We start from the raw sequence: 9,067 nt of genomic DNA on the forward strand, positions 1-9,067 counted from the left end.
TTATGAAAAACAAGTCTTGTTTCAGTAAAATTCCAAGAAAGTAAAATAATTAATCAAGAAATTATAATAATAATATTGATTAGCTAGCTCCTAGAACTCAAATATTAAGAAGAAGAAGAATTCTCCCTTCCAATGATTTTTAAATTCAAGTTTAACCATTTTTATAAGATAAACAAATTGCTATACCACAAACATATAATGATGATCCACAATTGAGTTTAAGTATATAGTTTCCCATAAATAATTCAAAAACTATCTCTCTTTTTTGTCTTGAGGATGCCTTATTGATAAGCATAAAATAAATATATTTTTATTCCTCTTATGTTATATTTTTTTCAACTATGTTTTAAGCATAAATAAGCATATTAGGGTTTACTGTCGAAGAATTTGCAAAGTTTAAGGACTTTGTAAAATATTTTCTATTAACACGAATGTTTCTTTCTTTTTTAAGGTGTCGAGCATCTCACTAAAGGCTAAGAGTCTGACATAGAAACAGTAAGCCTTAAGAAAAGCAAATACCAATTTCAAAAACATTTCCAGATGGGCAACTTTTGAAACTACAAGAGGATGAACCATGGTTTGCTAATATTGTCAACTTTCTTATAGTTGGTATATTTTCGAATGACATACATAAAGCAAGAAGAAATAAAATAAAAAATGACTCTAAGTATTACATATGGATGTACCTTATCTTTGGAAAATAGAATCAAATTAGGTTATTAGAAGATGAATTCATAACAATGAAATTCATTTCATTTTTACTTATTGTTATAACTATGCATGTGGTGGACATTTTGGACCTAAAATAACATCTAGGAAAATTTTGCATAGTGGATTTTATTGGGAAACAATGTTTAAATATGCCTATGAATTTTGTAAAAGTTGCGAACAATGTAAGAAGATAGGTGGTTTGTCCCATAGACATGAGATGCTGCAAACAGCCATGTTGTATTGTGAAACTTCTAATGTGTGGGCTATGGATTTTATGGGACCTCTTCCTAGTTCTTTTGGGTTTATTTATATATTGCTTGTTGTTGATTATGTTTCAAAATAGATAGAAAGAAATGCTACCCGTACTAATGATTCTAGTGATGAAGACACTTATTTTTGCAATAAGACTGTTGAAGCTCTGATAAAAAAATATAAAGTACATCACCGAATAACCACAACTTATCACCCACAAACTAATGGTCAAGCTGAAGTTTTCAATAGACAATTTTAGAAAAGATAGTAAACCCTAATAAAAAAAGATTGGAGTTTGCGGTTGTTATTTTAAATGTTTTTTCTCATGGTCCTATTGAAATCCAAAGTATTGAAACTAACAAGGTTTTCAAGATAAATGGTCACAAATTTAATCCTTTTGTTGAGAATTTTAAAGGCATTGCTGGGAAAAAGATTAAATTGGTTGATCCAATCTACAAGGATGCATGAAGCGAAGACAACTCTGTCTAGCCAAAGACAATAAAAAGGCGTTTTAGGGAAGCAACCCATCGTGAAAACAATCCATAATATATATATATATATATATATATATATATATATATATATATATATATATATATATATATATATATATATATATAATGCAAAAGAAAAGAAATTTCTTCTCTGTTTTTGTTTTACTTTCTTTTTACATCATATCTTACTTATTACCTTGCCTTTTGTGTAGCCCCAACAATGAAATCTCCTCTACTAGCACCCATGCCTACACTTGGTTCCCATACCATTTACTTGCTCTGCCATACTATACTAATTCTTAGCAAGACACGACATCACAACAACAAATGCAGCAGCCAAATCCAGCAGGATATGACAAAAACAAAAAACATTCTGGATGAATGAAAGTTGTTGTCTTGGATGCCAAAATAATGAAATCCCAGCATGTCATCAATGCAGAATCAAAGGAGTTTTCCTTCACTAGTAATTTTTCTTTAATCACTTAAACGTTGAGGACAATGTTCAAGCTAAGTGTGAGGGGGATTATTATTGAAATTGTTTCGAATTGTTTTGTATATCATTAAAGTTTCAATGAATAATATAGCATGTTAGGTTTGCTTTTTGATGAGACTAATGTCATTAACGATATATATTAGGATTTGTTAAAGAAGTCATAATATGATTTGAATGATGATCTTACTTCTTACAGAATGTGAAATCAAGTTTTGATTTTTGAAAATAGAATAACTAGATTTGATAGAAATAAGCCAAACTTTGAGCCTTAAGACCAAAACATCTATATTGGTCTCTATAATTTATTTTTTATGAGAGATTTTCTTCTATCAATCATTCTTTTTAGGACTTGCCATAATTCTCTTCAAAACCATATTTTGCATGGTTACATACATACATACATACATACATAAAGATGATTAAGGAAAATGTTTTTTTTGAAAAAACCATTTAACTTATTAGCCTACCTTTGAAACAATATTTTCCTTTGAGAAAAATCCTTTTGAGCATATATATTTTGTTTTTATGAAAACTGATAATTCAAACCTTAAAGCTAGAAACACTACCTTACCCAAATCATGAAGATGATGAGCAACCATACTAAAAGTATCCACCAAACCGTAACCCAAGCTCTATTACAACCCTTGAAAAGACCTTTTGATTGATGGCATGCATGTAAATAAATGGAGGAGAGAGAGAAGAAATGAAAGCTTATAGTAGAGTATTTTTTGTGGAATGAATATGAGTGAAACACCAACCTTTTCAAACACTTGAAGAGTGTGGAAATATGATGTCGAGCATCCCAATAAAAGCTAAGAGTCTGATATAGAAATGGTAAGCCTTATAATAAAAAAAAGATGCAGATGAAGCCTTTAACATGCCATGAATGATAGGATAAAGCTGAGATGATTGGGTAGTGTATGAAACCAAGTTAGAAACAAAGTCTAAGTTACTGTAAGATTGGAATTACAACAGAGTTATGACAATAACAGAATCTGTTTTCAACATAAATTCTGAGGAATTTAACCAACCTTTAGGACTAGATAAACAAAGGAAATAATTAAGTAGCACAAGGACTTCTAATTAGCCTAAGAATTTTGAAGAAAATTCAGCAACCAAAGGAGAATAAATAGAGCAAAACACAACTGGAACGGGAGGGAGGCAACTAAAATAAGAGGGATGCAACATTCTTTTCTTCTTTGTTTTTCAATTTTTCAGCAGCTATAAACTAAACTTTGGCTTTCATTTAAGATGAATTTTGTTCCATTATTGTTTTAAATTGTGAGAAAAGATATTTATAACTTTTTTTCTGGACATTCAAGTACTTGTTTTGCTTAAATTTGGTATGTAAGCTACTGTTTTTCATTCAAGCTTTTTAAATGTTTTATGCGGTAGGCATACTTTTCTTTTTGTGAATTTTCAATCCGTAATTTTTTATTTGAATCAGGAAGGAAGAAAAATAAATGAATTTGGTTAATTTAACTTTTAGGTTAAAAAAATAAGACAAGTAAAAATCATTAAGTTTTTTAACGATAGCTTGAAATACTTGATTGTTTTTTGTTTTTCAAGCTTACTTCACAGAATATAAAAATTTATTTTCAATCTTTAATTCGATTGATGTTAAGAATTAATTAGGAATTTTTTTCTAATTAATTTAATATGTTTTATCTTCCTTGCTTAAATGAATTTTAGTATTTGCTTAAATTAAAAAAAAATATTTATTTTACTTTGATGATCAAGCTAATTCGTTGAATGGACAATCTCTTTGAACTGAACATATAAACAATGAAATATCTCTTATGTTTTCTTTTCACAAATTTAATTTTCTTTAAATTTTCTTATTAATCTCCAGTTTTTATTTTAGTTTCTTCTAAGAAGAATTATAATATTTTTTCTTGGTTTCAACCCTGGTTATTAAACACGGCTCGGCGGGTCAACTCAGGACCCGGACGACCTGGTGGCTGGACCGGTCCAGGTTTCATAAAAGACCGGCCGGGGCAACAACCTGGCAAAACCCGGTCGACCCATGACCCGGGCGACCCGGTTGAACCTGGATGAGACCCGATGTTTTTTCTTTTTTCAAATATGGGATTTGAAACCCATTAGTATATATACTCTATGTTCCTAAGAAAAAAAGTTATGTTTTTTCAATGTGGGATAAAAAACCTTTTGGTTTAAATACTTTAACTTAAAAGGATAACATAATATTTTTTCAATGTGGGATTTGAAGCCCTTTCGTATATATACTCTATGTTTCCAAGAAAAAAGTTATGTTTTTTTTCAATCTGAGATTTGAAACCCATTAGTATATATACTCTATGTTCTCAAGAAAGAAGTTATGTTTTTTCAATGTGAGATTTGAAACTCATTAGTATATATACTTTATGTTCTCAAGAAAAAAAGTTATGTTTTTTCAATGTAGGATAAAAAACTTTTTGGTTTAAATACTTCAACTTAAAAGGATAATATAGTATCTTTTCAACGTGAGATTTGAAGCACTTTCGTATATATACTCTATGTTTCCAAGAAAAAAAGTTATGTTTTTTCAATATGGGATTTGAAACCCATTAGTATATATACTTTATGTTCCCAAGAAAAAAATTATGTTTGTTAAATGTGGGATAAAAAACTTTTTTGGTTTAAATACTTTAACTTAAAAGTTTAACATGTTATCTTTTTAATGTGGAATAATTGTTTTTAAAAAAATATGCTTTCAAACTTCATTATTTACAATATATACAACCTATATTTACATGGATTTTTTTAATTTTTTTATATAAAATATTAAAACTTTAAATATTTTTTAAAATTTTTCCAGGTTGACCAATGAAACCTGAGACTCGGCTCCTTGACCAGGTCAACCCCAGATCGGGTTTAATAACTATGGTTATAACTTGGCTTTCACTGTAGTGCTATATAAAAAAAATCAAGTCTTAAAAATAGAATTAATTTTGGTGATTTCGATAATAATTACTTATATATATATATTATATTCTTTTCTCTTGTTATATTAAGCCCTTATAGATGAAATATTCTTGGGCCTATTTTATAATATGCTATATCTGAATCTACAATTTTTTCATTTTGTGCTCTTAAGAGCTAACATCAGCATTTATTTTCCCCGCACAAAAAATGACACTTACTAACTCCCTGTTATTAATAATAAAGTTATTAAACCCATTAAAAATTCATATCAATGGTTAACATAATTAATTTTAATTAATAAGAGTCAATTCAAAATAATATATTTTATTTTTAAAAAGAAATATTATATTAATTTTTTAAAAAATTAATTTGTATTTTTACTAAGTCAATTATAATTCGAGTTCACTTATTAGATCATCTAAATCAATTTCTATTCATTTTACTTTAAAACTAAACTTAAATCAAATTTTATGTCAACAAGTTTACCCGAGTTTAATTGCATTCATAAATACTCATCTATCTTGTTGTCTATCTACATTTGTTTATCTATAATACAAGGAGAAACTTCAAATTAGCCCCTAATTTATTATACAATTCTGAATTTTGCTCCAAGCAATATATTTTATCAAATAAGTCCAAAAGGTTTGAAAAATTTATCAATTGGGTCTTTTCATCGATTTCTAATAAACTTTTGTATAAAAATTGTCCAAGGAATAATGTTTTATAGCATAAAATATTAAAAAACAAATTGATAAAGGGCTCAATTGGGAAATTTATGAAAAATTTGGGACTAATTAATAAAATTTTATTTTAGTATTTGATTAAAGTAGTGTTTGGAAACTAGGCTCAAATGTCGTAGGGTAAAAATTTGTATTATATTTATTTAAAATTATTTTTTAACGTATGTATTTTTTTATATGTTGTTATTAAAATTATATTTTTTAAAAAATAAAAAAAATATTATTTTAATATATTTTAAAATAAAAAATATTTTAAAAAATAAACATGCCACACACCCTACAACTTACAAGTTAATCTAACTTAACTGTTCAGATGTCTTGTTTCCAGTCTAAAAAACTTGAGTTAAAAAAGATTGAAGCTTTGGCTTCTTAACAGCCGAGAATTCATGGCCACACCATTGGCTTTCAGATCAATGAGAAGGGGTTTTGCATCTTCTGCTCTTAAATGGGAATGTGGAGTCTCAGTGGTTCAAGGAACTTCTAGATGAATTGGCCTTGAATTTGTAAGCTTTTCTTGTTTTCACTTCAGTTGTTTTTTTGTTTTATACAAAGTTCTTGTCTTTTGGTTTCTTGCATTTGCCGAAAATGGTTGGTGTTGTTTTGTGGAGAAAGATTTGGAGAAGAATGTGTAAGCTAGATGATTGGCATTTGGCTCTTGATGATTGAACTTAGATTACTTGATTAGCATAATTAAAGAAACTGTATGATTAATTAAGTATGTTGATTGAGACCTATCACATTGGTGGCTAATGTTTTTCTTCCCTTGTCTTGTCATAGTCTTGATGAATTACTAGAGAGCTGCTTGTTTGGTTCTTTTCTTTTATTTTCCATTTTGCATTGAAAGGGTGTTCATTTCCTTGATAATCAACGAAAGGGCTTTCCTTTTTTTGGTTTTTGTTTTCGAAAGATGGATTTTATGGACTAATTCATCCTTGGAGTCATTTAAGGATGCCAAACATTTTCATGTCAGTTTTCATTGCTTTCTCAGCTGTAGTTAGTTGCATTGTTGTGCTAAAATTCTTAGGAACAAACTGATTAGATTATGGTGCTGTTGTGTGCCAGATTGCTTGTTGGCATCCCATTGGATATGAATTTTAGACTCTGTTTAAGAATATAATTGTCCTCAATTTTCTTCCAAGGTAGAAGGACTTTGTAATAAGTTGATTTAGTATCGGTCTTGATGCCAACTGACTTTTGGGGAAAATAAATGACAAAAACCTATTATTCTTCTTTTTGGGTTAATTGATGTCGTCATTAGATTGTAATTTATCAGTGCAAGGAATCAGTTGAGTCTGTGAGCAAAAATTGACTTGTGTACTGCCTGATGCAGGTTAAACAACTTCTGGAAAAGAATGACAAAGGGCATGTTATTGCTACTTGCTGAAATCCTAGTGGGGCAACGGGAATTACTGATTTGAAAAATAAGTTTGCTGAGCGCCTTAAGGTTTTTTTTTTTGGTGTGGCTGTTTGTGGGTTAAGATCAACAATTTATGAATGCTGGAATATCAAGCGTATTGAATACCAAAATTAGTCATGTTTTCATAGTTTTTTCTTCCAATATCCTGAAAAATTGTAGAGGATGTCTCCCTAGGAAGGGACATTGTGAGCATGAAGCAAAATGCAGGAAGAATACCTTTTACCTTTTCCTTAATAAGAGGAAAGAAGCCTTCATTTTAAATCGATCCTTGGATAAATGGAAAGCTATAGCACAAAAAGAAAAGAAAAATCACAAGCATTTCCTATGCTGTTTATAACTAGTAATAGTAGTTATTAGTATTGAAGAAATAATTATTGCAGACACAGAAATTTCTTAGTAGTGTTAGCCCTGAAGAGATGTGTTCAAATATAATGTTAGTATTACTAGGCAAAGATAAAGTTGTTGCAATAGGGGTTTCTTTATTGCCCCTTTTGTTTCTTCTTGGAGGTAATGATTCACAACATAGCATAATATCACTGTTTGCCATTTGCAGCACATGTGGCCTCTTCTGATGGCTGGAGGAGACTTGAAAGGGATGTTGCGTGGTTGCCAATTTAAGTGCCAGGGTTGGCTCAAATGAAGATAATCATCTAGGGGGCTGGCATTCATATCGATCTTCAAAGTCTGCTTTAAATCAGCATATGATTTCCTCCCCAAAGTTCCCTTGGCATGATTTTCTTGATTCATGGCTTCATTTTTTATCAAATTTAACTGTTTGCTGACCATTTCCACCAGCAATGAAATGTTACATTACCGCAAGGTGTGTCCTTTCAGATCCGAGCATATTTTATGTGGATGTGATAACTTGGCTTGAGCTCCCAACTGTTTGCTAGTATTGCTATTGGGTATGACAAGAAGAATCATGATCACTTTAGTGACTGACATCTATGTTGGCTTATGTTTATTTTCACCTTGGCAAGGAATATTCTATATGTCAACTCTCAACACTCTTTTGAGTGCAACTTGGCAAGGAATCTGCCATGGGTACCATTGCCTAAAATGTGAGACTACTCATGCATATGGGGTACCTCATTTTCTTTGTTTTGACCATCCAATGCACATGCTACAGATTGGCGATGCACAGCACAAGCTCGGTGTCCTGAAGTTTTCTGGCCAAGTCCTTGTGAGGCAGGAAAAATCAATGAAGAAATAATTACTTTGTGAAACAAATTTCTGTGGTCTTTGAATAAGATTCTAAAAGATTCCCTGCATGGCATTTACTTCTGTGAAGGCTTTCTGGATGTCATTTGCTTCATGGTTACACTTGCAAAAATTGTGAAACCTTACTGGATGTCACCTTCCTCATCTTGTCCATCCACTTCCTTCGAGTAAACATTTTCCACCTTAAAAATTTCACACGCGCACGCACACGCTTAATCAGTACACTTTCCCATCTCCACTTTCCATTGACTAATATGATTCAAGTTTCTGATCTTCTAGCTCACTCACTTAAATCATGTCTTAGAATGATTTTGATTGGTAGTCCCTTAAGAATATGCAAATACACATGAAGAGGATGACTATGACTGTGGCGTGGAAACGTGGTATCTTGGTGTGTGTTTACACATAACTCTGTTTGGGGCGGTAATCAATCGCTGTTAGCTTTTGTTATTGTTTTATACCAAACTAAAATGACGCACCTTAAAGCCCTCATTATTTGACTTCTCTTGTGATAGTATTTGTTTTGTTTGCTGATTGCAGCGACAAAAACCGTGTCGGTAGAGTTTGCATGAAAGAAGGATCCGATAATAGGCATCCTTCTGCACCCTGGCACAGTGGACACAGACCTCTTTATGCCATTTCATAGAAATGTTCCTGAAGGCAAGCTTTTCACGAGTTTGCATTGCAGAAACTCTTAAGCTTCATTAATAATGCAAAAAGGCAAGATAATGGCAAACTGTTTGCCTGTGATGGCCAGGAAATACCGTGGTAATCGCTTAGTGTAGTGGTTTGATTATAAATTGATGACTGAGTG

General features: G+C 30.9%; 1 long non-coding RNA gene across 1 annotated transcript; it reads left to right on the plus strand.

The window, feature by feature from the left end:
- Positions 1-5,936: 5,936 nt before the first annotated feature.
- Positions 5,937-8,308, plus strand: LOC18096023 (uncharacterized). Its single transcript, XR_002984620.2, has 2 exons — positions 5,937-6,118; positions 6,946-8,308. It is a non-coding gene; the product is annotated as an uncharacterized LOC18096023 (long non-coding RNA).
- Positions 8,309-9,067: the final 759 nt, after the last annotated feature.

The sequence above is a fragment of the Populus trichocarpa genome, chromosome 1 (assembly GCF_000002775.5).
Source record: "Populus trichocarpa isolate Nisqually-1 chromosome 1, P.trichocarpa_v4.1, whole genome shotgun sequence".
In the NCBI taxonomy this organism is placed as follows: Eukaryota; Viridiplantae; Streptophyta; class Magnoliopsida; order Malpighiales; family Salicaceae; genus Populus; species Populus trichocarpa.